The sequence below is a fragment of the Pagrus pagrus genome (genome assembly GCF_965226575.1).
Source record: "Pagrus pagrus genome assembly, chromosome: 3".
NCBI classification, from domain to species: Eukaryota; Metazoa; Chordata; class Actinopteri; order Spariformes; family Sparidae; genus Pagrus; species Pagrus pagrus.
This window is the reverse complement of record NC_140187.1, coordinates 33651062-33678903: the sequence shown is the minus strand read 5'-3', so window position 1 is coordinate 33678903 and position 27842 is coordinate 33651062. Positions and strand designations below refer to the sequence as shown.

The following is a 27842-nucleotide window of genomic DNA, read 5'->3' as shown; positions in this document are numbered from 1 at the left end:
TGACAACTGTATAAGCCTATCAAGAAAGATACCAGAGTCAACGATGTTGAATGAAGCACTTATAAAAACTACAAATCACTTAGTATGGATGGATGTATAAAATAATCATAAAGCATATATCGTGTCTTTTCATATGTTATATTTTACGAGCTGAGTAAATTCAAACAAGAGAAGATCAAACAAAGGCTATCCCAGCAGCGTTGGTCACAAATGAAAGGAACCATTTCACGACTGAGTGGAGCAATGGCCAATGGCAAGCTGAGCCCTGAAACCTAACCAATCAAGAGAGTCATTGAGTGGAAAAATACATGAGAACAAGTCACCCCCAAATTGCATTTTGAGATTGAGGGCAGCCATCTCCTCATTTACTAGAACAGATTTATGACTCATTTTAAAGAGAGCTTCATACAAATGTGCCTGTAGGACTGATTTACTGTTTCATTATTTACAAGAGTGATCCTGAAGTTCCTTTACTGTGATTTGGTCTCAATCTTTGGTATGGTGCATTTTTTACTGCTTTTCCCTTGGATCACCTCAGGGGTCAGCGTGTCTTGTTAGTTATAGTATCTACCACTGCTCATGCTAACCACCATGTTTCCATTCAGTCAGTATGCCCTAATCCTAATGCATGCCTGTCATGTTCTGAGCAGACCAATGGTTGGAATTATCTTCATGCTGCTGCCTTAAACCTGTACTAGGAGCACTGACCTGAGGAACCACATTTCTTTCTCTATATATCATAAAAAATGTGGACTACAATGTTGCTTAATAATATGCGTCCAAATACTCTCAGTAACATGCTGTTTTTTCTAGGTTACCATCTCTTGCTCCAGAACATTTGTGTTTAAGTGTTAATCTATGATTGTGTGTAGTTTCACAGACGGACCTGTCCCCAGGGTTTATATCACACACACGGATGGACGCCTGTGCAGTAATATAGGTTAAGTACCTGGCTCACGGGCACAACATCTGTATCCCTTGGCTGGAAACAGGCAAGTCCAGCACCTCTCACTCACCTACTTTCCTCCATTTTTAACCTGATTTTTATGATCATTGACTACATTTCCCTGCATATTTGCATGGGGAAACGTATATTTGTTAAAATGTCTTTCAGTATTAAGTATAACAGTGCCTGATAAATTACCATCCTGATTATGAAATCACACAAATCCTGGTTCTCAAATTTCTCGCTTCTCTTGCCTGGATTTGTATTCTTGGTCGGGCTCCTGACAACGCTGTCAGAGCCGGGTCTGCGCTACACATTCAGTAAGTAAGTCAGCTTCTATGTTTAATCCTGTCTTTGTAATTTACTCTGACTGACAAAATCATTAACTTTCTGGGGGCAGTGCCAGTGCGCCAGTGGTTTGTTTTCAGAATTGGGATTTCATTCCTTTTTTATTGTTTGATTTCCAGAAACATTTTCAGTATTTTCCGACCACAATTTGTCATAAATCATACATATTATTGGGGCCCCGCTGAATTTCCCTGGGACCCTCTCAAATGACACCTGTGGGTCCCGGGGACTCACTATATCGAAAACCCAACATCACTGAGTCAGTATATTATTTCCTGATCTTGACATATAAAGCAATAGAATTATTAGGTGATACAAAAGTGAGATTATTTCTACTTGGAACAGTAATTCCTTGCACTGATAAAAGCTACAGCATCACTTCTAGCAGCAGGGCAAAGACATGTAATCCGATGCATCTTCTATTTTGTTCATGTGAGACAGACCGTTAGCACAGAAGATAATCTTCAGCTCTTTGGCTCTGTTAACAACACACAGCTTTCAGAGAGAATATTTCATGACATGAACTTGGTTTCTGCTGCATGCAATGCCTTTTTAATTTAAATATTCTGCTGATGAGGGCTTATCTTGTGCTATCTAGCTACACACACTTGCATATGTGCAGGAGAAACACACACAAACGGGCACACACGCGCATACGCGCACACACACACACACACACACACACACACACACACACACACACACACTTTGAGCCAACAGATTAACTAGACATGGCAGAAGAGGAGTCATCTACAGCTAAATCTCTACGGTTACGTAAACATAACCATCCAAACAGCAGCAATGGAGAAGAAATACAGACAGAGGACACATGAAAAAATATGTGTCTGAAAATGATAGCAATATGTACTGGCGATAGACACTTTAATGCGACACACATTAATAAGAATAGACGATCGAACGTTCAGTAGTTTCACTTAAATCCAGCACATGCAGACTGCAATAAAAACACTTACCCCTGGCTCACAAACAGCCAATCATATCCATTGATAATGGAGCATGCTATGAATGGCACGCAAACAGCCAATCATTTAACAGGTGTGTAAGGATTTAGGGATTGCACCATCAACACACAACAACAAAAAGAGCATCTAGAGCTGCAGACAGTGAAGAAATTGTTACTAAATAAGGGTAGGTTGCCAAAGTGCTAAAACAAAGTGTGGAGAGTTTAGCAGCTAGTTCAGCTAACTAACAATTATCAGGGGACTGTTGGTCCCTTGATAGTTGATAGTTGGTGTTAATATTGCGAGCACGAGAGATTTGGACCACTGAGAGAAAGGGGTTTTTATGCTCGGGGCACGGGGGGCACAGTGAGGAGTGCTGAAAGCGACGCCTTATTTCAGTTAAAGGGAAAGAAGAAGAGCATAAAACATTTTCAGTATTTATGGAACAAACTAAATTAAAAATGTTCATCAACTTTGTGCTATATATAATAATGTCTCTTACTGAAGTCAAAATGATTCAAACTCACAATTCAAAAATTCACATCAGTTCCTCTGCTTCCTAACAACAACATGACTGGCATCAGATACATAGCCTCGAGCATTGTTCTTTCTAGAAAAGAAACCATGTAATGTGGGTAGATCAGAGAGTGACAATTTGTTCTGATCTTTTCCCTTTGGCCATGAGGGGGGGGGGGGAGAGAAAGGGGGATGGGATGGTTAGTGTTAGACCTCTCGACCAAATATTTGCAGTGAAAGGCCCGTCATTGTCCATTAGGGTCTCTCTCTCTCTCTCTCTCTCTCTCTTTCTCTCTCTCTCTCTCTTTTCTTTCTGTTTTCTGGGTGCATTAACCTCCTCTTCACTATGCTCCCGAACAAAGAAGGACTGTGTTTGTGTGTGTGTGTGTGTGTGTGTGTGTGCGCGCGCGTGTGTATGTGTGTGCATTTGATGTTCTGGCACTCCTACTGCTGTCCACCCCCCTGCATCCCTCAACAAACACTTGTCCACAACACAGCGCAGTCACACACCTGCACATGCACTTGTAAAACACTTGTATTCATGCAACAACCCTCCCACTTGCATATGCAACACACACTCACACAACACACACACACAATAAACATGAGCTGTGAGAGAGCTGTCTCTGAATGTGTGTAATGTGTCCAATGTTAAAATCCTCCTACGCCACAAACAAACAGCATGTTCAGACAGCCCTGCGTCACTCAGAGGAGGTCAAAGGTCAAAGTAATGCACTCATGGTGCTGCCACTGCTGCAGAAGAGCAAGGCAAATGTCTCATTCTACTACAGCCAACCAGTGATTACAAGACACAGATATCCATACACACAACATGAATAAATGAAATGTGTGTGACTTTTTAATGCCCTTTTCTAAATATAGGCACAGACTTGACACTAAATTGTACTGAAGGACAAATTCCAAGATGTTCCTCGCTGATATGTACAGTACATCGACAAAACAAATATTCACAGCAATAGAATTAACATTTACATGTTCTCTACATGATCATTGTGTTGTTTTTTACTGGATGCCAATGAGAATAACTGATGGACCATTCTATTTATTAAAGTTCACCCAAGAATGAACATTCAGTCATTACTACTACTCATGCTGATCATGGGACATCATTTACTACCGACGGGCGGGAAATGTTATCATAAGTAATATTAAAGGTAGAAGGTGAGAAAACTAAGTTTTGCAAAGCAATACTATAACCTGTAAATTTTGTTCTGGCTACAAGTTTTAAATGTGTGAAAACATGTTCTTATTTGAGCCTAAACGAGATCAGTCAAAGAATTATGTAGAGTGTTTAGATGACAGCCAGGTGGCTGTGGCTCAGAGGGCTGTCGGCAAGTCTCTGAGATGGTGGTTTGATCCCGAGCTCCTCCTGTCCACATGTAAGTGAGTGTGAATAGGTGAATGAGACACTGACTGTAAAGTGCAAAAAAAAATCTCATCTATATTACTCAAGACTAGAAGTGGTATCACTCCCAAACAAATTCATTCATGTCTACCTAGCCATGTCAGACCACACTACGTCATGATAGAAACTGGTGAGAGACTGCAGTCACTCAGTAATGGTACAGTAAATCAGACATGAATGGTCTGATACACAGCATACATAGTGTGATGTCGGACTGTAATTATACATCATGTAGGTGTGAGCTGTTTGAAAAGCAGCTTCGATGAAAAGAGGAACTACTGCACAGTGAAAGGCCGTATTTTGATCCAAGTTGGATCAAGGTGCAAGAATGTATCCTACAACCACATACTGTATAAGTATGTACACACACGCACACACACACACAAACACACAAACACACACACACACACACACACACACACACACACACACACACACACCACCCACACACTAATAGGCTGACAGGCTCTGTGAAGACACTTGATCAACACAGTAACAAATAATACCTCCAATATGGCCGACAGTGGCCGCATCACATCATATTTTGAGTGTTGGGAGTAAAGCAGGAACTGAAGCTAATTCTGCAGTTCATCTCACTGTAGGTGTCTCACAATGAGGCTGATCTCTAAATACATGTCAATTTCAAATGTAGAAGAGCCAATACCGCAGTCAGGCTGGCAGCTTTTAGAGTAATTGTGGCCAATGAGGTAACATGCACACAAGACATAATCGATATTTTTCCAATCGACTGTGGCAGACAGACTAATCAGTGTGTTCATGTGTGTATGTGTGTGTGTCTGTGGGAGAGAGAGAGAGAGCAGCCTAGCGGTAAAGACAGCTGAAACCACATTGCATTTCTCTTCATTTCCCAAACCAAATAATCACTGAAACAGCCAATATGAAGACATTTAAAAACAAAAAGCCAAGCAGAAGATGAAATATCCAACATTGATTACCGATCAAACATCTGAAATGATCAATGTGTGAAATCATTGGGCACAACAGCTCACATGCTCCACCATAATAACATTAAATCTAGTAAAGCACATGATGAACGAATGAAAGTTTCACAATTGCATTCACTCACACAGAGCGCACCACCAGGCTGATGACATTTTGAACATATTTTGCAGTGGTTTCTGTTTTAAGGGTGATTGTTAGTGAGGAGATGAAAGCAATTACAAAAAAAAACTAAATGGGGGACAAAGGCTGTGAGGGAGTCAAACCCACAACCAAGTACAGTAAACTGTACTCGGCTGATCCACATGGACAGTACACTGCTGTCTTTGAAATTCAATTAAAGTTATCAACAAAGAAATCTCTTTGTGAGGCTTTAAATGATTATATTTGTATATTTTCATCAATTTTTTTCACACATACAGTTAATAACTGCTACTGTCTCTCAACACTTTTTAAAAAATATGTTTACTGTGGATGTGACATTCTAATTTTCGTTGTAAAGGTTGCTAAACTCTACTTCTGCGGGGAAAATAAAAATAGAAAACTCAAAGGAGGTCAGTTATTCCCCCCTTCACAAACACACACACAGACACACACACAGCAGGTGTGCAGACATGTATCAGTACCTCTGTCAGTGCAGCTCTTGCGTCCAGGTGAACAGTAGTGCTGGGTGACTGTGTTGTATCTCCATCCCCATCAATCCTTCAGCATCCAGGAAACCAGACAGAAAACAGCAAACACAAAGCCTGAGTGTCTGGTCAGTCTTATCCAGCACAGATGTAACATCAGTAAAAATGGAAGCACTACAAAAACACTTCAATCTATCCCTCTCTTTCATTCAACATTTTCCTCTTCTTCACTCTCTCTGTCCCTTTCTCTCTCTCTCTTTGCTCTCGCTGTTTCTCCGTCCGTACACTCTCTCCCTCTCTCACACACACACTGATTCTCCATCTGTCACCGCCCCCTCTCCTTCACCCCTCCCACCTCATAAATTATTAATGAGCCTGAGGCACACATGCTCCACTGCTGTCAAACACACACACACACACGTTACAAGTTATGCACAAATGTTCCACACACATGCAAGACAGTTACTGTAGAAAGCCATTGTACAATCCACTGTTATGGCAGTTTGACACCACAGAGGCATGTTTGTTTGATTTTAGAAGAAATACAGAGTTATTTAGACTCCACCAGGATGTTTTAATGGCAAATGTAACAAAACCATGACTAAAATTGCCAACAGCAACCCCAAAACAACATACAACCACAAGAATAATTCAGCAACAGATTTCCCCTGTTTGGAGAATCAATTGACCAATCAGAGCACTGTGTAGGCAGGATTGGTGACATCAGCTTCCTACATACCTATCTCCCTGCTGTAACCACACAAAAACGTGCCAGAAAATGCAGACGATGTAGATATGACTGACACAGCTTTGCAGACTGCTATAATAACAAATAATACAGTAAATTAGAATGTCACTAAGTAGGGTGCATACCTGCGCCAAGGCCCAAGAGTCCCATTTCATTCAATCAAGCCTAATCCAATGTCAAATAAAAGATATAATCTGGATCTTTTTTTTTTGGATCCATATCAAATTGTACTCAATTATAGATGCCAGCCACCTAAATACGCCTGATATTTTTCAAGAAGATCCATACGTTACTCCCTGAAAAAAATACGACAATGTCAAAAAATGCCATATTTCCGCACCAAAAGTTAATGGGGTCTATTCTGGGCCGAGACTCATCGTCCATCCGAGTTTCATGGAGATCCGTTCAATAGTTTTTTTGTAATCCTGCTGACAAACCAACCAACCAACAAACAAAAATACTGACACAAGCCAAAACACTTCTTGGCATACTGTAGGTAAAGATAACAAAAACTAATGACGTTTTTCCATTACATCTGCTGGCCTGGCTCTACTCGGTTTGACTCAGTACGGCAGCCCAGTGTGGCTGGGGTTTTGCTTTTCCATCACAACTGGGCCACCTGCTTGAAGGTGTGTCTTAAACCAATGACGCATTTATCTCAATCCCTGCAGTTCTATCTAAGAATCACTGCTGACAAAGAGGCTCTGCTAATTCAGTTACAATCACGTTTTATTTACTATAACTTGTACACAATAAAAGCCCCCCATTATTTAGACATTTAAAAGCTTTTATTATGAAGCAGCATCACAGGAAACATTGTGTTTCCACCAGCAGTAACTACACATGGCTCCCGAAACAGTAGATGTTTGAATCTAAGATTATCCAAGACTAACATGCTTTGCTCTATCACATTTCGAAACATCAAAAATATCGACTTGTCGGCCCTCTCTAATGGAATTGAGGACTTTCCTAGCAGAGACAACTTATCCACCACAGATGAACTGGTATCTCACTACAATATTGGACTTCATGGACTGCTAAATACTCTTGCACCTCTGAAAACAAGGTCTGTTTCTTTTACCGACTCTGCTTCTTGGTTTACACCAGCTCAAAACTAAAGGCTGTTGTCTGGAACGCCTTTATGTCAAAACTGGCCTAGCAGTGCACAAAGAAATGTATCATAATCACATACTTCAATACAAGGATGTTCTTTCTTCAGCCAAGACCACATACTACTCAACCTTAAACAGGACAGCTGATGGGAACACTAGAGCCCTTTCCTCAACTATCAACACTATTCTGAAACCACCTGATGCTCTACCACCTCACTTACTCACAGTTACACAGTGTGATAACTTCATGACCTTGTTCATTGCCAAAATTGAAAATATCCACCAGACACTGCTTCAAATAACTCTGCATCCTCTCTGCACTCTCTGCCCACAATTTCCATCAGCTCTCCTCTTGCCAGCTTCAAACTGCTAACTGTCTCTGAAATAACCGGACTCATCCTTAAATCCAAATCATCCACCTGCCAGTTATACCCCCTACCTACCTACCTGGTAAAATTCTGCCTGCCTGCCCTGTCCTCTCTCATAACTGACATCATTCATTCCTCACTGACTTCTGATGTTGTTCCATCATCACTACAGACTGCTGCAATTACTCCAACTATCAAGAAACCTGGTGCAGACCCTAATGATTTGAGCAACTTTCGTCCCATCTCAAACCTGCCATTTCCCTCCAAAATACTAGAAAGAACTATTGCAGCTCAGCTAAACACCCATTTGTCCCACTACAGCCTCTATGAACAATTTCAGTCCGACTTTTGTCCCCTTCACAGCACTGAGACAGCTCTGGTGAAAATCACAAATGACCTCTTGATGGCATCTGACTCTGGTTTACTCTCCATCCTGGTTCTCCTCGACCCCAGCGCAGCCTTTGACATCGTCTCTCATGACATCCTGCTGGACAGGTTAGCCTCCATTGGAATCACTGACATCCCTCTGGCTTGGTTGAAATCATATCGCACTGGTTGCACACAGTTTTTTCAACTCAGGAACCTAAGATCCGGCTCCTCCCCAGTCTACAATGGTGTTCCCCAGGGCTCTGTCCTTGGCCCCCTCCTGTTCACTATTTATCTTCTGCCCCTTGGACACAGTCTCAGGAAATTTCATATTCAATTCCACTGCTATGCTGACAATACCCAGCTCTATATTTCCACTAAGCCTACTTCCACTCTGCCACCCACAGCTCTATCCAACTGCTTACACAGCCTTAACACAGCGAAAAAACTGAGGTCCTCCTCATTGGTACCAGATCCACCCTAGCAAAACACAACACTTTCTCCATGTCCATCGACAATTCCACTGTTCCTCCATCACCTCAGGTAAAGAGCCTGGGTGTCATCCTGACTGGCACCTTATCCTTCGAAGCCCACATCAATAATGTTACCCGGTCTGCATATTTCCATCTATGCAACATCAATCGTCTCCCTGTCTCTCACTTACACCAACCTGCACTGCTATCCTTGTAAACACCCTGATTACATCCCGTCTTGACTATTGTAATTCTCTCCTCCATGGTCTTCCTCGTAAATCTCTTCATAAACTCCAACTGGTCCAGAACGTAGCCACTCGTATCATCACCAAAACTCCCTCTATTGAACACATCACTCCGGCCCTACAGCAACTCCATTGGCTCCCTATCAAATCCTGCATTGATTTTAAGATTCTACTCCTCACTTTCAAGATCCTTCACAACCTGGCACCATCGTATCTCTCTGAACTTATTCATAGCCACACACCTTCCCGCAATCTCTGATCCTCTTCTACCATCCAGCTCTTTGCCCCATCTGCCAACCTAACCACCATGGGGTCAAGAGCTTTCAGCCGATCTGCCCCCAGCCGTTGGAACTCTTTCCCACCAGACATGCACACTTCTGACACTGTCTCCACCTTTAAATCCTGCCTGAAAACGCACTTATTCCAAGTGGCATACTCTGTCTCACACTAACTATGAAACCACATTCTTGCCTATTTTCTGTATTAATGCACTATGTAATTGCATTTCATATTTATTTATTCCACACCAATGTTCCCTGATTATATTGTTTGATGTACTGTTGTTATGTTATGTGTTCTTTGAAAGGCACCTTTAAATAAAATGCACTATTAATGCATTATTATTATTATTATTATTATTATTATTATTATTATAACATTATTATTATTATCATTGTTATTATTATCATTATTATTATTATTATTATTATTATTATTATGGTCCTGTTCTTTATAATAAGCATAAAACTACATGTTTGCGGATGTATCACTTGCTAACTAGCTACCCTTGCATTGTTAATTGGTTAATTGTTGGCTGTGGCTCAGGAAGTAGAGCGCGTCGTCCTCCTTATGAGCAGGTCAGCACCTTACTTACTTATTACTTATTGTTTGTCCAACAATTGAAAAAGACAGTTGCACACAAGAATTGTAAATGCAACTAGGGATGAACCTATCAATTATTTATACAAGTAAAGTCTCTAAAATACTCAACTTGGTATTTTAAAAAAAAAACTCCAATCATGCATAAGTTCATAAAAAATTACTATCTGAAAGCATCCAAAAAGTATTTAAAATGAGAGAAAGTCAATGTGATTTATAGGAATGTAAATTAATTCAGAAATTAGAATTGAGAAGCTTGTCTCTGTTTTATGAAAAATAGGGTTTGTTACTACTGCTCACAGAAGTAAGTAATTTGAATACATCACTTGACATTCTGCAGCCTTTAAGCCCTTCAGTGGTCCTAAAAAGTGACTAAAAAAAGACTGGTGTGATCTGATGACACACAGCACACATGTACATGCATCCCATAAAAGCTCAAACACACACATCAGTCATGCATGAACACATTCACATGCAAAACAACACAGGTCACGGAGAAGACAGGGCCGATCATGCATGAATGCAGCACACGCATGCACACACACCAAAATCTCACATACACAAACACAGAGAGTTGTCCATGCATGCAGTGCAGGCGAGGAAGCCCCCCTCAGCTGGAGGCTATCAGAGTTTTCTCATGGATGAGACATGGCTGGAAGGAAGGTCAGTCAGAAAAAGGGTATGTGTCAGTGTGTGTGCCTGTGAGTATGTCTGTATGTATGTGTGTGTGTGTGTGTGTGTGTGTGTGTGTGTGTGTGTGTGTGTGTGTGTGTGTGTGTGTACAGATACAAATATATAGGAACACTACTGTCTTTCCCAAAGTCAGATGAGTACATGTATATCTAGAATCTAGATATCAAACTGGTCACCGGTCCATTCAAGAGTCAGCTTGGTTTAAATGAAATTTAGCGCAGAGTTCACACCTGGTAACCCAACTATGAGGACAGGATCTTTAAGATGCTGCGTGCAGTCCCTGCATCCAGCTGTCCATTAGAGTTTTCACATTGGCCTAAAGACAAATCGGTGCCACTTAAGCCATAACCCTCTGTTTGAGGGTTAGGGTTAAGTTGTGCTGTATATCACAGACATATTTTTACTTGCGCTTCCAGCTGAACTAATCTCACTATGGAGCTATTTCTCAGGTATTATATTGATATTTATCTTGTTATCTAACTCTGGGAAGGACAGCAAGTAAGCATGTACTAATAAATGTTCCTTTGAAGTGACAGATATTTCAACTGTGGAGTTGTCAAACAAAAGACACATTTTTGGCTTTAACTTATCGTTCCAAAGTAAATACTGATTGCACAATTAAAGACTGGAGGAAAATGACACCTTGCACATATACATTGCTTCCCTCATTTTCACTATGCTGTTTGGTCGGCCACTGGGCTTGATTTTTTCCCAAAAAATGAATGTGAAATTACGATAATGGAAGCATGTCTGCCATTGCGCAACCAACAACCATATGTTTCCCCTTACCACCAGGACTTGAGACAGTTTAATTCTTTTTTTTTAAACTCTTTATTTGTAATTTTCCAAATATCATATAAAACAATCATATTCTTTGTTTTACAAATAACCATATAAAAACAATCCCAACAAAAAAGCAAAGACAAACCAAACTCATAAAAAGACTGACAAACTCGTCACGGACAACGGACAAACCCAAAAAACAGACAAACAAACAAAACAAACAAACAAACAAACAAAAACAAAAAAAACAAGTGCACCTAGCATTCTTTATTGCAGGATTGTCCAAGGGCAGGTAAAATGTTCAGAATTCCAGTTCCAGACCAGGTAAATTGTTCACATAAGTTATTAGAGGGTTCCAGGTTTTGTAGAATCTGTTGATGGAACCGTTGAGGGTAAATCTGATCTTTTCCAGCCTAACGTTCTGCATAACGTCCCTGATCCAGTGGTGGTGTGATGGAGGAGTAACAGCCTTCCATTTAAATAAAATCAAGTGTCTAGCTAATAAGGAGGAAAAGGCGATGACCCTCTGTAAATGAACAGGGGGAACAGATCCTGTTGGACCAGAAAACAAACCAAAAACAGCAACCAAGGGAGAAGGTGAGATGATATAGGCATAAGCATTAGAGATGACTTCAAAAAAGGATGACCAGAAAGGAACAAGTTTCGGACAAGACCAAAACATATGATAGGAGGTAACTGGGGTCTGTTTGCATCTGTCGCATAATGGGTCTACGTTTGGAAATATTTGTGCTAATTTAGCTTTTGAGAAGTGTAATCTATGTAACACTTTAAACTGTATTAAAGCATGTCTGGAACATATGGAAGAGACAGTTTAATTCTTTACGGAATTCTTTCTACTAGATCAGTGATAAAACCTACCCACTAAATAAAGTGTTTAACTCGGCCTTTGATAGCATTGAGATCAGGGTTTCTAAGTCTAATTGGTAAGTCTCGTATTGCTTGGGACAGTAGCCAGGCTGCTAGAAGTAGCCATGTTGCTAACGCTGTCTTTGCGACAGGGGTGCCAACAGTTCAAAGTTGTCTATATCCATTTAAAATAAATTGTAGTTTCTTAAAGGTCATGACACTGAAATAATCATGTTAGAAAACAGATGCAGAGGCACCAAAATACTAACAAGATCTGCAGAGGCAGAGGCGTTTCAGTTATTCTGCATTATATCACGTTTACATGTGTGTCATACTGTATGACAGTTGCTGCAATTACCACTCATAAATATTATTTAAGTCAACATTCAAGTCGTAGAACTCTTGATATATGTGACTTGGAGCAAATAAAACTGAAGTGCCTCAAAAAACAAACAAATGTCAATCAATCATTCAAAGTAATAAAACCCAAATGTAGTAGTTATAGTGCTTTCCTTTCAATGAAGATTATTTTAAAGCCTCACACAACAAAGTCTGAGTTGATGTTAAATGTGAAACTTTACTTTTTCTACCTTCCATGACACATGGCATGATGTGGAAACTCTGGATGGAAAATGGGTGAAGCAATATTGGAAAACTATGGGAGGTCACCAAATCCTACACATAACAGAGATAATAAAGATGTAAAAATGTCCTGCACAAATATGTGCAACAAAACAAACAGGTGAATAACGGAGATGTGAATCAAACATATGCTAACATTCATACCTCAGTCAACACGATCATTTGAATATTGAAACTTCAGACTCATTAGTTTTTATGGAAATGTACTTGTTGGAAGAAAAAAATGCAGAAAAAGGCTAGAAATCTAGAGAGGGAGAGACCAGAACAGTGAGAGGGGGGTTGGGTGGAAGATTAGGATGTTGAAGACACCACCCCTCCTGCTGAGGGTAAGCGGACTTAAGGCCTGCTGAGACACAAAGACAGTTTTCAGTTTTATGTATCTATGTGTTTTGCACTGTGTGTGTATGTGAGTGTGTGAGTGTGTGTGTGTGTGTGTATCTAGGCTTGACCTCCTGACGTCGGCCAGCATTTTCTTCTCCCTTCTGTCTCCAGCCACACCCCCAAACAATCAATAACCCCCACACCCGCTGCCGCTAGCTGTGACATGCAAATGACCCTCGCATATCATTAAAACATATGCCCTGACAACAATAGGATAACCTCAAGCCCCCCTCTTTTTTTTCTTAAGACGTGCGCCAAGACGTTCACACAAACACACACACACACACACAGAGTGCACAAACAAAAGCAAAGACAATCAACTCGTGCCCAGATGGACTTGAGTCAGTTGACCTGTGCTCAGATCTGTAGCAGACAAGCAAACAGACAAACAGACATCGAGACGAGTGCACTTGAGCTGCCCTCATATCTCAACAAACACACAGCTCATCAATCTTCCTGTTACTTATGCTAGTGTCCAATAACTCCCACTTACTCAATGTAACATACTAACAATTTATATGATACAGATGGAGGTCAGCATACAACAGAAAGACCATTAAATATGTGTTTAATGTCTTATGGACCCATCTTTGAAAGTACAAAGGAGTAAAATGGCATGTAACATGTTGACATAGGCATGGCCGTACCCAGCATTGAGGTCACCGAGGTCCGGGCCTCACTATTTTTTTTCAAGTACACATCATAAAAGTTGTCCAATAATTACCTAAACATAACTCTACTTGAAAGATGCTAAAATATTGTACTAAGATAACAGATTTTATCATCTGACCAGCGGCACCCAAATACCAGTGGTTTATTAGCCTACATACATAGACATAAATGCTTTTTCATCCTTGGATTGCATCTGTGTAAACTGATTGCATCTGTGTAAACTCCGCCCAGTAGCTAACCTTGGTATTTTCATGACTTAATTCTAGCAGACTGTGATAGCATATAAATAGCCTATCAGTTGACCATGTGTTTACTTTATTCACTGACAGAGGAAAATGAAAAGACTACATCAGGCAAAGCTCAACTTTTGTACTGGAAAGGAGACTGAGAGAAAGAGAAAGAGAAAGAGAAAGAGAAAGAGAAAGAGAAAGAGAGGTGATGGAGGTGAGAGAAAGAGAAAGAGAGGTGATGGACACATTTCTATAATCCAAATTATGCAAACTCCAAAACAAAGATACCCGAAATAAAGAAACCCTCTACTACATAGCAAATTCAAATTTTGGACCACGGTATTCCTAAAATCCTGCGTACGGCCCTGGACATACGCATATTGACGCCAGATACCCGAATCTTTTACATGCAGTATGTAACCACTTGTTATCATGTGTAAGAAGCTCCATACATCTCAGATGCAATGACAACTGCACCATCTCCATGACAACTGAAAAGATTCTAGCTATTACTGATAAAGACTGAGAGGTGCAGTTAAAAGCTCAGAGATACTGCAAAGTTGAACTGAGATTGTTTTGTCAAACCACTGTTTCCAAAGATAAAGAATAAACTTTCATGCTCAATAACATTCAATCTCAAGTTCTGACCTGGTTAAATCAGTGAACAAATAAAATAAAGACTGCAGAGGCCATGCCTTGCATCACCACAAACTGTTTTAAACAGATTTTATTAAAAGGCCTACACACTGAAATGACCAAGACTGTAGTGCTGTGAAGCAGAACTGAACCCAAAACCATGGCACAGGAACAATCCGATGCAAGAAAGTTCTGTTTATTTAAGTTCAGGCAGGTAAAAGGTCAAAACCAGGACATCAGTCCAACAAAACAAATCCAACAAGGAGAAGGCAGTGGAATCAGAAGTCTGGTTAATCAGGCATGGGGCCAATCAGGCAGGGAGAACAGAAAAACAGACCAGCAGGGAGCTAGGATACCACACTAAACAATCTGGCAGAGAGTGAATCAGACTGAGCTAGTAGAGACGTTTTCAAGCTTCCAAGTTCACTCTACTGAACATGCACAGTAGAGTTTTTTCCACTGGTTTCAGCAATAAAGTTGAAAAAATTTGAATCTAGACAAATTTTAAGGAGCTACCAGCCACTGCATCTACTTGTGTCGCTGTTGTCATGGTAAACAAACGCCAACTCTGGTCTGGTCAAAATAAGAGTTTTACAAAGTGTTGTGTGGACAAAACCGGGGTGAGCGAAGATACAGAACCTCCCACACCTCCCCATTGCTCAGTAACAGACTGCTACTGAGCACTGGGGAGGTGTGGAGGAGAGAGGCGGGGGCAGAGCTGGAGCCTCTATGGAGGAATAAACGCCTGAGTCACACTAGACTCTGCACAGATCTCCAGTTATTTACATGTTTATAATATCCACTTTTGTAATAATAAAAAAATGCTGTACACATTGTTTGTTTATCTGGACTGCCTCTCTCTTCCATTGCTGGTCTCTGTGCTACTGGGTTAGCTCGCTGAACAAGTCTGTCGCTGAGCAGGGGCTCTCACTCAATATTTTGGAGGCAGAATATTGAATTATCAAACTAAAATGACAGTAAACACTAACAATAAAGGATATGTTGAACTTTAACTTATCTTATTACAGTGCTTGTTACACAGAATTTCCCCTAAATATCACATCAGCCACAAAGATCGAGTATCAGTCAGGCTCCCATAATGACTAACCAAAGCTTAGCTTTGAAAGGAAAACATTCAAATTGCTATCACAGTCAGCATTCAAAGACTTAGAGGACTATAAGAAGGTTATACCCAGCAAAGTAAAGCATTACTTTGGTTTTACTCTGAAACAGTGATGAGTAAAGAATAAAGAGAAATGAAAAAAGAGGACATAGGATAGAATAAATGAGGACAATGTCATTGCTAGACAATAACTGGACCTACACTTAGTGTATGCGGGGTGGGGGGGTGGAGGTGGGGGGGTTGTTAATTAACTCTGTCGATGACCCCGACATACCCCCACACCCAGAAGCACAGTACATCCATGTCCTGTGGTTATTGAACCTGGTGTGGGGGGCACTGGGAGAGTTTGGCTTTCCAATTAAATAACAACAAAACACACAGACACAGACACACACATACACACTATAGAACACATTGCTGTATGACTCAGGAGAAAACTGTGGTTTGAGGGTCACACAAGTCACAGAAATGGAGAAACACTCATTAGTCACTAGACTTTGTAAAATTAGTGGCAGAGGGAGCTCGTGGTTGTATGAGTGTGTGTGTCCTCTACCTGCATACATCAGACTGAGATTTACATCATTACTGACAATGTGAAATGTCACCATCTACACACACACAGACACACTCTGTTAGCTGTGTATGGGTGTGGGAATGTCAACTTTTTTTTCCATTTTCCTTCCCATTCTGATGTCAGGATTTCTATGTGTGTGTGTGTGTGTGTGTCTGTGTGTAGTTCAGAGCTAGTGGGCCATGGTAAGCAGATACAGTATGTGGGCTGTTATCAATAAGGCTTTGTTGAGTGGATGGAGGACTGTGGATTGAGCCAAACCATATAAGGGACAAACAGACTGCAACTATTGTACAAATGGCGTCCCGCTCCTTTCCCTTGCAAATTCCCCAAAGAATCACCCTGTAGTACAAAGAAACAGACCCACACCGAGACCTTTCTATGCATCACGTGAAGGTGTTTTTACATGAGGGCATGTTAAAATGCTCACAGACACAATTTCACAGAGATTAAATGTGGTTACAGCAGACTGGAATGATTCTCAAGCAGGGGAAAAATATTTATTAATATTTGAACCCTATTATGGGGGAAAACATTCAACATGACTTGAATAAATGGGATAAGTCATTCATGTTCACTCAAAAAATTCTCTCCTGATTGAACTGTTTAGAAACTGCCAAAACAGACATTACCAGAGCTACTGTGAGTGTTAACAGTTTGAGACAAGCATAGAATAATTTTAAAACTCTACATCTCTGCCTAGAACAGCCTCTTTCCTCACACCGCAATTTCAACACAAAACCCTCAGCTGTGTTTACCTTGCAGTAGTCATCACATGTCCTGATTAGGCATGTCATAAATTGTTATTGTCAGAATAATTTTGGCTACTCATAAATACCATCAGTTGGCATTATTATTGATTAATTATTATCATTTTGTTGGGCTGGTATCCCAGTTTCCTCACTTCGGCCACAACATGGATTCTGCAATACCGTCATTACCGTCATAAATGTGATAACATGTAGTTAAGTGGCTGAAAAAACTCATAGAACTAAAGTTACATCCAGTGACTACTGTTTTCTTTGCTAAAATTATTTTGCAGGTTAGCCTGTTGAACTAAGGGTTAGCACGTCCCATGGCTAATGCGGCTAGTGTCTATTTCAGCAAGCTGGAGCAATGTTTGAGTATTTAATACTAAGGGACAGTGTGTTAAGCCTTGTTTAAAGCTGATTACATAACCAGAGCAATAGGTTCGATGTGGGGAACTGATCTTTCAAGTTGCTCAGCTTGGACTCAGGTTGGCCAAATAACAGGAAATCAAAAAATTGTCCATATCTTTTCAAGGACCTGTCTCCACCCCAACACCTCAAGTTGTTGCACTTGATGGGCGGAAAAATTAATTCCCGGGTGTATGGGCCTACACATTTATGTAGGCTATATTGGTTTATAGCCTAAATAACTGTACAGGAGCTACAAACTTTTGTTCCGTTAGGTGTTGTGTAATGACAATGATGTTTGTTTTCAACATACCACAAATATCTGTATGTGAGGCATATTCTGTCAGTAAATGTTCTGACAGTGTAAAACAATAAAAAAAGCTTATTGGATTGGATTGCTTTTATCTAAATAAATATGAGATATGATCTATGGGTCCTTATTACAGCCTCCATGAGAAAAATGTGTTTGGTTGGTACCAGTTTCTGGTAAACCAAGAAACTATTTTGCTTTTAACACTCCTTTTCACTTTATAACAAGATCCAGATAGCAAAATTGTACCAGACACATTCATCTGGCACACATACGGTGTAGAATTATGGCACTTGGCTGGTGTGTTTTCCTCATAGATAAATCTATGTTTTACCAGGAAAACTAATGAAGCTCAGTGTAAGTTCAATCAGGAAGACTATCTTTTCATTCACCTCTCTCCCTGCTCCCTTCATCCACCTTCTGTCAAACTTAAAACCGCTCTCCTCTCTGCTGTCAGCTGTCTTTTTCAGGCATTCGTGCGACCCTCCTCCACCCCATCCTCCTCTAGCTCTTCATATAGTGGCTCGGTTCTACTAACCAGAATCAACTCCCCCCGTTGTCAGATCTCCAGGATTCTTCTTCCTCCATCACCACCACCAGTGTCTCGACTTCATCGGGGGGGTTCCTATTCTACGCACAGCTTCATCACCTCCCCAAATATGACTTCATCATGCTGGAGTCTAACCCCCAAAGACTTTCTCATCCTCTTTTGTACACATGGCAATAAATCTTCATGTTCACTCAAAAAATTCTCTCCTGATTGAACTGTTTAGAAACTGCCAAAACAGACATTACCAGAGCTACTGTGAGTGTTAACAGTTTGAGACAAGCATAGAAAAAGCAACCAACACAGCCAACCAATCAGAGGCGGGGTAGGGCAGGTCTTGCCGGATGATCCATAATAACGCATCAAGATCTGCTGTTGCTTGCTTACGTTGTGATGTTGTGACTTTAACATTCATGCTTTGACTTTTTATTTCTTTAGTGTAATAATGAAAAAATCTTATGATACAAAATAATATGAAGTTATAAAAAGAATGGGTTGAATGTGTCATGAAATATGAAATAGGATTTGTTATGATGTAAAAAGGCTCTCATTAAAACAAGAACTTTTTATAAGAAGAACAAAGAAGAGCAATTTATTTTGTTATCACAGCACCAAGGCATTTTTATATCAAATTGCCATTATATGGAGAACTTATTGATTTTTTAAATTTTTATTCTTGTTTGTATGGTCGTATCTGTAATGATCCTCTCAATGTTTTTTTTCAGTTCCTGTAAAACAATCTGACGTTGCATCATTTGACATAACAATGCCACCATACACAGCACAGACATTCCCAACACATGTGTGGTCACACATGAACAGCCCCTTCATCAGTATCAGGTAGCTCACTAATTGAGCTGTTTAAAAATTTACGTGACAGACAAATAAAGGGAGATGGTGGGAGAAGGAGAAGCATGAGATTAAACTACTAGTTTGGGAGGTCACTTTAATATACACACACACACACACACACGAACACACACACACAAACACATGTTGACTATAGTGAGAAACTGAAAGCACGGGTGAGTAAGAGAGATTAAAAAACAGTGCAGAGAGTTCTTTCACCGCAAGCAGTGCAGTTTTTAAGGAGAACAACACAGGAGGACACCTTCTCATAATCCTTTGTTGTTTATTTCACTCTGATCAAGCAGCCAGCGAGCTGCTTCATTAGAGCAAACAAGTTTAGGATGAGAGCCAAAAATGTGTGTGTGTGTGTGTGTGTGTGTGTGTGTGTGTGTGTGTGCGTGCGTGCGTGCGTGCGTGCGTGCGTGCGTGCGTGCGTGCGTGCATGCGTGTGTGTTGGTGCTCCACATGCGAGCTGCACCAGAACAGGAGATTACTGTTTCGAGAGATGATTATTATTATATATCCTCAATGAGACAATATGCCGACCAATTTTTTAAAAGTCATACGTTAGTATTATTCAGTTGTCAGGCCACGTACTTTATTATACTTTACAACTATTGGGGCCACTGTGAGAAAATTGTACAGAAATATTTGAGAATAAGATCCTTTGTCATAGTCAACCATTGAGAGTAGTCTTTCAACTTATGTGCCAATTGAAGGATGTGGGAATAGGGATGATCTGAAGTTATAAATAAAATGTAACAGATTAGAGAAACTGCAATTTAGCAGCACCAAATCCTAATCTGACCTGCTCTGGGATTTTATAATTGAACTATGAGCAGGATGCACACTTTTACTTTCTCTGACTGTTTGGAAAACTGATGTTTTCACATCACAGATGACGAAGAAGGGCGTTAAACTGAGTCTGAGGCTGCAGGTAAAACATATGATGTAGGCTGATAAAGAAATTTAGTGTGGAAAATCCATTCGCCTGACAAAATAGGGTACATCCCTATCATATCATTCTGATACACCTGTCCACAAAATTCAATCAAACTAAACCATGGTTTATTTCTATGGGTTCAACACAGCGCGTTTCCTGAATTGTAAAGCATAATCCATCGTAATCGTCACGAGACAATGCAGAATCGATTATTTTCTTGACAGTGGCACAGTTAGTTTATTCACTAATACCAAATTTGTAGCTTTGATTGTTGAAATCTGTGTGTCAAAGATTGGTTTTGTTGCAGCAGAAAGTATCATATCACCATGAATGAGATACGTAAAAAGCGTGCAGATGGTCAGAAATTATTACCATCTGTTTTTCTTTTCTGTCTTGATGGTGAGTTTCCTTTTATAATTATTTCAATACAGATTTGTTGTTCACGATGTTGCATTATCAGGGATCAAATATGGTGTGTACCCTTGACACATGGATAGTGATTTCATTGTGTCCTTTCGGATTTTAATGTGTCAGAGAAACAGGAAGCTTAGCTATCAACATCATTGGATGCAAATTTGAATTTAGATTTATGATTAACAGTTTTAATCACTTATTTCAGGGTTTATTTAAGCAGGCAGTAGTAAGCTAGTAAAGGAAGATTGAGACATCAGATTCACCTGTCTTTTGAACAGAGGAATCGGGTCTTCAACCATAACTCCTGGTGCCAAAAGAGTCCCTGCCTCAAGGGTGCCTCAGGAATAATTGTAGCTAAGTTTGCAGTGTTGAACAGTACTGGCTGGTCAAATGCCAAACTTAAGGCTGCTACAAATTGTTTACTGTTTCATTTAACAATGATTTTAGATTGTGATCGACTTTGAAGGTGTTCAATCTACTTTTCAGGTGAATTGTAGAGATCGCTGTATTTAATGTCCTCTTACTTCTGTTTCCAAGCTACACATACTGTCACTGACAACTAGACCTGTACTACATAAACATAACAAGAGTGATTAACTAGGTGGCTAACAAGGTGTCCATGCTGATTGGACAATTTACCTCACGTTGCTCTTCCTTGGGTGATGTACTGTAAACAATGCAACGTGACTTACAGTGAGCAACATGGAAGATGAGGAGCTTGTGGCAAAAAAGAACCATTGTTACAGCATTATTGTGATTAAATGGTGGAAATGGAGCAATTCAAAGGCTATGTGAAGTCTAGATATAGTCTACAGGACGTTTCAAAGTTGAGAAAAGGCTTCTTTCCATTGAGCTCCATCAGGCTTCTCGTTTGTAGAGAAGAATTTGGGTCATTCAGTGGAAGCAGCACTGACAGTCTGGTCTTTTCCTGACCTTGAAATACATATTTTTGCACAAGTTGCTTTTTCCGTATGAATCCGTTTCTGCACATTTAGAAATGTTGGCCTGCAGACTGATAAAGGCTTCAATCAGTTTTGTGATGTGTGAAATACAAAATGAGGGCCAGAGAAAAGTAATTCAGCGAGAGAGATAAATACAGTGAGAGAGGCAGTGAAAGGGGGAGTGAGAGACGGGAAGTAGAGAGGTAGCAGCTGTTCCTGGAAGAGACAGAGGCTCGCTGTCTGGAGGTAAACAAGACACACACCGGTAATTAAGCAACCGTTGCCATGGCTACATTGATGCTGAATATCCACCCATACATACACAACAACAACAATCAGGTTTAATCCAGTGCTTTGACAGAAGCTTGACACAAGTCAAAACAACTGAGAGGCTGAGAAGTCTTAGCACTGAAAACAGCCCTCAAATGAGCGTTTCCTTCTTCAATTAATTCAGTTTGTCTCACTGAGACAGGTACAGTACACAACAGGACAGAACAATCAGCACCATACAGTACAGAGACAAATATGATGCAAACTGTGTTTTCAGTTCTGTTGATGTCTTTGTTTGTCTGTCTGTCAATTGATTTGTAAGTTTGTTAGTTGGTTATTTCAAGGTTTGTAGAAAGTTAGCGCATGCCAATTTGTGATACAGAGCCAGGGGTTTTTTATGAAATCTCTTTTACTTCCCATGAGATCAAAATCTAGGTGGGCAAGTCTTTTTTTTATCACATTTGTGGTATTTTAGAGTTATTAACTTCCTGGAAAATGATTTTTTTACTTTTAATTTGTTGATGACTCATCCTGCACTTTGGGTGTATACTAATTTTGTGTCTAGTAAACACTCGCAGATGCTGCAGTGGATGTATAAAGAGAAGGACGCCGCCAGGGTGGATGTTTGAGGGGACCATGCAAAAATCTGTGCGAGATCACTGTACAAAAACATAACTTTATAACATTATTCACTGATTTGGGTGAAACTGGATCATTATGGACAAAGTATTTTCTGCTGTCCTCTGGCTGCTCTGCCTCAACTCTAGACAGATAGCTTTACTTGTTGCTAAAGTAACTGCTAACTGCTGCTAACCAGCAGCCTCCCAATGAATGCCTCCAGACTAGGTCATACGCAAAACGATGGAGGCCAGTTACAGTGACGGCGCTACACACATTAAGTGCTATTGGCTACTGTAAAAGGCAATCAATATCTGTGGCAAGCTGCTCCCTAGCTACCTGTTTTTACAGGAAACACGTCAAACTGGAGGTCAAACTGAAAAAGTGAGCAGACCTGAAATATCACTAATATTCCATTATTACGCAGGACAACTACACAACTACAAGGTGAAAGTTGATCCATGAAGTTGGTCGGTGTATTGTGATGGACAGTTGACGTCTTCCGTCACTACCCTGCCAGCCTTTGTTGTAAAGGTGTTGCTGCATATCCAGATCTCAGTCGGTCCAAATCAACCTCGCCAGTATCAAGCCTACAGCAATATTTTTTTTACATCTAATGGAAAAATAATTGACATATATATATCCAATGACTGTGTATCCTAATGTCCCATGAAGATGTACATTGCACATTTCAAAATATTCCCTTAAGTAATAAAACTAGTTTTGATAACCTGTTCTTTTGCACATATCCTTCAGGCTGCAGGGCGACTCACTTCTTGAATAAAATTAAAGAAATAATGTCTTTCTCTAGTGTCTTCGTTTGTCTTTAAAAAACAATTGAAACAAGTGAAAAGTATAACCCGCAGATTCCACTGGATACGGTACAGCTACGTTACGGCTGCGTTACGGCTCCGGTACGATTGTGCTCCGGCGTCCTCGTCCGGCAACCCCCACCAGTTGCGTTTTGAGTCCGCTACGGCGCAGCTCCGCCGATCAGCTGGAGAAACGAAACCGAGGAATTCCCGCGATAATTACATAATCACACACGAACGCAGTTATCTGTATGTGTTATAAACACAACAACACGAAGTGTTCCCGACCGACAGATTAGAAGAAGAGCTTGTATTTGTCTCTTTTTTGAGGTTTTTGTGTTTGTATCAACACGGAGTGTTTTATTTTGAAAATCAACCGGATTTCTTGTTGTTGTTTCGTGTCTGACTTCCTGTCTGCTCTGTGCTAAATTCGGCTGAATTGCTGCGTTGTGTTGCGGCGTCCGCAAAAATAGAAGTCCTGCGTATCTGCTCCGCAGGGCTGCGGACTGCCGGAGCTGGCACGCAGCAGACACGCAGCGCAGCGGACCTGGTGGAAATTAACACATAGACTAAAGTGTTACGGATCAGCTCCGCCGCCGTGGCGGAGCTGTAACGCAGCCGTACCGTATCCAGTGGAATATGGGGGTAAGTGTTGGCACTGGAATCCAGACAACACAGAAAGTCATGAAAAGGTTGACCTAAACACGAGGGGGCAGGGGACAACTGAGCCCACAGCAGACATAGTGACAGCAGGGTATGGCAGCAGAGTGTGTGTGTGTGTGTGTGTGTGTGTGTGTGTGTGTGTGTGTGTGTGTGTGCAGAAGGCCTTAAACACTTCTTCCCTGATTGTCAAGTCAAACAAAGGTTGTCGCGCGCCAAGCCTATTGTCCAAAACTGACCCCCACCGCCCAAAGAAAACCTGCCTCACCACCATGCCTCACCCCCCCAAACACACAAAGACTTCAATCCCCCATGTCTTCAGAAACAGGAGGTGTGGTCGTTTTTATACAGTTAATGAGTTGGCGGGGCCACGAGGGCCAAGCGGAGGCACGGGTCACTCATTCATTTAGCCTTTAAAGCCTCCTTAGCCCACTTCCCCCTACACATACACACACACACGCTTACACAGATTATACACATCATAGCGCAGAGATACATGAATATTACTGCTGGTGAGGTGAAAGCACAAATTTAACTTACAGAGAAAATACTTGTTTCTTTCTGAAAACACGCTGAAACTCTTTCCAACTGTCAACACATACACACACACACACACACACACACACACGCACACGCACACGCACACGCACACACACACACACAGTCATATAGTTCTGGCGTCTGGTGACACAATAGCTTCTGGTAGCAGGTGGTCAGCAGTAGCTATAAGAGTCACACACACACACACACACACACACACGCAAACATGCAACATGTACAAGCCCCTGCATGTCTAATGACGTGCCAAGACAACATAAGAACAAGAGAAGACAACTTGACTGGCCATCTGTGGCATGGAGGCCATGTGGAACATCTGCGCCAATCAATAACACACTCACTATCACACACACACACACACACACAGAGAGAGAGAGAGAGAGAGAGAGAGAGAGAGACACACACACACACACACACTTGCAAACGAAGACATGCATGAGAAAACATTTTAACCCATTCAGGCATGTTTGTTGACAAAGGCACATAAAGCTACAGTACTGTATTTTCATATGTTTAAAGGGAAAACTATCTCTGCAGGATTATCTGCCACTGTATTCACAGTTTAATTTAACCTTGTGAACAAGGTTGAATAAAATACAAAAAATAATCCCACCATCCTCCACACTCTTTAGATAACATGATTGGACAATCACTGTTTGGTGATGTGTTTTAGCCAGGTCAGCTGTGCTTGATTAAAAAAAACCTAACCAAAGTGTCACCAATGCAATCGGTGAGCCAGGAACTCTAGAGGGCAAGTAACGGGAAAAGGCACTTCCATCTCACCAGAATGACGTACTAGCACATTAGCTAGCCAGCAAAGTCTCTGCTGAAAACAAATGCATACATTCAGATTTTTTTTTTCATTTCTGTTGCTCATTTGCTACAAAACAGAATCTTGTTTGCATTTAATTTGTGCACATAAATGGGCAATTCAGGCTCATAAAATAATGTCAGTTTACTGTGACTGCAGGGCAAGTTGGTATAGGTTTTAGTGTCTACCCTGGTCATTTAGTGAGAAGCAATCACAGTGCACTGTTTCATTCATGGGTGGGGGAGGTATTTGACAACCTGAGAATGTGACTTTTTAACTAGAACTCCCAGTACGTGTCCGTTCTGTTGACTGTCTTCATCAGCAGCATGTTTTATAAAACATATAGAAAACAATAGTCAGACCTTGGACAATCTAATGGGGCTTTTCCACTGAAACTTTTGGCCGTGCCCAGTGTGAAGTTGAGCTGAGCCATGTGCAGGACGGACCTTCTCCTGAGTAAGGCCAAAGTGCACTTGCCCTGCCTCCAAATGGGCTCAATTCACTTCAACCATCAGTAATGAAACAGCTCATCGGCCGACGATTACAATCCACAATCACACACAAGATATAGTATATGGATTTGTGTGTTGCTTATAAAGACATCAGTGTTTGGTGGACACACACACACACACACATACATATAGAAAGACACACACCTCCCCCACTTCTGGGAAACACCTGCAGCCATGCTTGTTATTCTGGGGAACAGAACACATGTGCCAGGACAGAGTTCACACATCCCTTAACCAATTAGACTAGAGACTGCTCACAATCTCTCTCTCTCTCACACACACACACACACACACACACCTCCTCCGACACCGCTTATCCGCTTTAACAAAACAACATGCATCTAGAGCTTAAGCCTAAAGTCTTGCTCTATTCATTAGGACTTAATTAACAGATCCAAGAGGCAGCTGAGGGGGACACAGACATTTAAGATGCAATGCAACTGGTTTTGGAAAATACTGACATGTGATGTGATTTATGATTTTAATCCTGTGATCAATCAAGAATGATCATAGTTTCATCATTACTCGTATGTTCTGTAAATTAACATTTTACATTTTGTAAGCTGTAGTAAAACAACATTAGAGAAACTTGGATCTAAACCAGGCTTAAAGCCTCAGAGGACTAATGATCCCCCCAGGGTACAGTTTTCATTAGGCCAGTGAAACAAAAGGGTTGGACACAGAACAAACACCATACCAGCCAATGTTCTATTCATAAATCTGAGCAATTGTGCTGCCAAAATCGTGTAAAACTTGTCCTGAGGGTGGTCTGACATGGAAATCAGATGGGTTCCTCCACTGGGGAGCATGTGTTTAGCCACTTACATCTAAACAGTAGATTATGAGATACAAATGATGAGATTACTTTTTCCTGAAAGGTCTGCTCATTAAACTAGCAATAGACAACTTTTTTGCTTTAAATTGTCATTCTGTGGAAAAAATGACACCACCCACATATAGATTGGTCCCCTGTTAACCTCACTTTCACTGTTTTATTCAGCCAATGGGCTGGAGGATGACTTAAGGTACAAAGGAAGCATATCTGCCATCTTGCAATTATCTGCTTTGGATTATTGCAGAAAATAATCTCTCTGACAAACACAAATTACTGATACTTTAAATTTGTAACTAAAGTGGGCCTGTAAAGACGGACTAGTGAGTAGATGAGACTCCGGCTTCGCTCAGATGACGTTTAATGTCCCCAACAACCTCTGCAGTCTCATTTAGACACTTGTTAGCAACTGCTAACCGTTTTTCAAACACACAGAGGAGCATTATAATTAAACTGTGGGACATTTAATGATGGATTAAATGGATACTACTAACAGTAATACCCCAGGGAAACACTAGAAGGGGGCAAATTGAAAAGTTCTCTAATTCTACTTTAAGTTATCCTGTTTCGTGCAGTGCTTTAAAATGGAGGTGGGTGGTCTCACCAGAAATAAATATCACCTACATTAACATTACGAAAGTACACATTACATGAAAGTAAACATTATCCTTCAGGATATCCTGTATTTTTAATGTATGTAACCATTGATACACACAAGATACATCACAATCTGCCTGGATTACAATCTTCTCCAAACTATTTCCTGCAGGCTTTTCTTTTTAATTGAAAATGTTCTACTTTTCTATGATTTTGAAAATATTCTAAAGTCTAAAGTCTGTGACAGTACTGAGATCAGATCACATTCGCAGACAGACAGCACAAGTTTCATAAATGAATGGACTGAGGAAGACATTGATGTGAGAGATCAAAGAAAAGGCAGAAAGAGGCAAAATGACATGGACCCTGGAGCTGTATGTGTGCATGCGTGCATGTGTGTGTGTGTGTGTGTGTGTGTGCGTGCGTGCGTGCGTG

General features: G+C 40.7%; 1 protein-coding gene across 16 annotated transcripts in view; it reads right to left on the bottom strand.

Annotated features, from left to right (window-relative positions):
• The window catches only part of nfasca (neurofascin homolog (chicken) a), a 156428-nt gene that overhangs the window by 94431 nt on the left and 34155 nt on the right, over nt 1-27842 (bottom strand). For 14 of the 16 annotated variants that reach the window (XR_014622330.1, XR_014622331.1, XR_014622332.1 and 11 more), the window contains exon 1: nt 5785-6073. The exons of 1 other annotated variant lie outside the window; for it this stretch is intronic. The gene's annotated coding sequence lies outside the window, so the exon portion shown is untranslated. Of the gene's footprint in view, nt 1-5784; nt 6074-27842 lie in introns of those variants that run through there. One more of the 16 variants, XM_084349423.1, reaches the window with a different exon arrangement.